The sequence below is a fragment of the Uranotaenia lowii genome, chromosome 3 (genome assembly GCF_029784155.1).
Source record: "Uranotaenia lowii strain MFRU-FL chromosome 3, ASM2978415v1, whole genome shotgun sequence".
NCBI classification, from domain to species: domain Eukaryota; kingdom Metazoa; phylum Arthropoda; class Insecta; order Diptera; family Culicidae; genus Uranotaenia; species Uranotaenia lowii.
In genome coordinates, this window is record NC_073693.1 from 362960931 (window position 1) to 362963187 (window position 2257).

Here is a 2257-nt window from a genome sequence, read left to right on the forward strand (position 1 = left end):
TGAAGTTTTTAAAAATATTTTTGATTGTTTTCATTTTCAGCTAATGCACTGTTTGAACGAAAATATCATATAAATAAGTCAGTCATAAAACCCCCATCCATGAGACGATTCATCCTACGGCCATGATCGGAGGTATAAAAGAATTGATAATACTTCCATGAAATGTCAGATCTGTTCTCACGAGATCTTATTTTAAGAGGCGTTTTGTGGGCAAGTTCACAATTCATAATTAACGAGCACCATTGAACCACCCTAAATAATGGTACTCTAACCCAAAAGTTTTCTTGTCCATACATGGAATCGATCCTAGTACGCCTGAAAACCCTAAAATCAGATTCGCACCAGGCTATTCGCTACAACACTTCAGCGCTTGAATCATAATTTAGAAACTTTTGCAGTAGTTTTCCGTGAATTCTAACAATGTTTCATACGACGTAATGAAAGCTCACGCGAGAAATATTGTTAAAATCATTTTAGAAAATCGAATGAAACGAGTGTGATCTAACGGAATGCAAAAATTGTTGCAATTTTTAATAAAAATCACTTTTCACTTTTAAGTTAATTAAGAAACTTAAGTGGTTTTTATCGGTTTTGTATCAGCTGTAAGTATTTCTTAATGCTTTAGTAGCTATCCTCTGAGCGCATTTCCCGGTACCATAACGACAACAAAAAAATCCAATATTATCGGAGAAACCCAGTAAATCTTCTCGCGATTGACTCCTGTCATTAATTTATCACCTTTCACGGGGGAACACAACAAATAATAATAACAATAATAATAATAAAACCTACCACCCGAAAACAAACGGAATCCTTCACGCGCTCCAGCTCTTCGGTTTCCGATATGTATTCTTTTCCCCCGGCAGGTTTCGATCCAGAATGCCACAACAGCTCGTAAATCTCCGCGCACCAATTAATCAGCAACCGAACACGACAGAACACATGGCTCAGGAATTTGTTGACCCCACAGAATCCGATCCGATCCGATCCGAACCATACGTCGTCGTCGTTGTCCATGGATGATGAAGTTGGTCCCATAGGCGAATAAACGAACGTGTTGCCGTGTTGGAGTGTTTTATTTGAATTCTTTCCGTCGGGTTGGTTTTTTCTACTCTCGAATGATTTCGCGCGTTCGCCGACAGAGTTTGGCGACAGAATCGCGCGACTCGTGCTGTATGGTGTCAAATTGTTTCAACAGTTTGCGAATTCGTTTTTTTTTATTCTGCCCATGACCCTACCTCGGGAGATCAAATTCAATTCGTGGTAATTTGACTAATCTGAATTCGTTGAGAATGGGAATCGGTGGAGAAGATTAAACACCTTGAAATAACAAATTGGTCCTTCGAGCCGGATTCAAGTGGCTTAGCTTGAGGTATAGAATACACTGATACATAAAAAAATGCAAACCATCTCTCGACCGACATTATTGCCAACGATTAGTGTCGATAAGAGCCCAAGGGTTTCAGCTAAAAATAAATAATTCTAATCAATTTTGCTGTCACTCGATTGACCTCAATCGCTTAACCTGCCGATCGAATGACTGAAGAAGGTTCTCTCCGAAAGGTATCGGTGAAAAGTGCGGCTCGAGACCTCCTGAAGCCAATCGGAACCGAAGAAAATTTAGCAAATTAATCACTTGGCACTGCAGCCGGTCCACTTGAAAGTGAATACCGATCTTAGCGTCGTCGCCGGAGAAAAGGTGTGGTTGTTTTTTTCTAGAATATCGACAGATTTCTCTCCTTTCTATACGATGCACAAGTACGTTCTATGGTAAATTCGAAAGGCACGGGTGAGAGGAACATTTTTCAAATCACCGGGAGCAATTTTTCACTTTCGATCTGTGAAATCGGTTTTGAGCGTTTGCATTTTTTACTTTTCAGTCGTTCTGAGCTTGATTTTATTTGGCCAATCCAAAAATCCCTTAAAAAAAGTCTATAAAAGTCCCAAAGAACATTTAGGAGTATATCTTCCAGGAACATCAATTTTATCAATTTTTTCAATTTTATCAATTTTTTCAATTTTGTCAATATTGTCAATTTTGCCAATTTTGTCAATTTTGTCAATTTTGTCAATATTGTCAATTTTGTCAACTTTGTCAATTTTGTCAATTTTGTCAATTTTGTCAATTTTGTCAATTTTGTCAATTTTGTCAATTTTGTCAATTTTGTCAATTTTGTCAATTTTGTCAATTTTGTCAATTTTGTCAATTTTGTCAATTTTGTCAATTTTGTCAATTTTGTCAATTTTGTCAATTTTG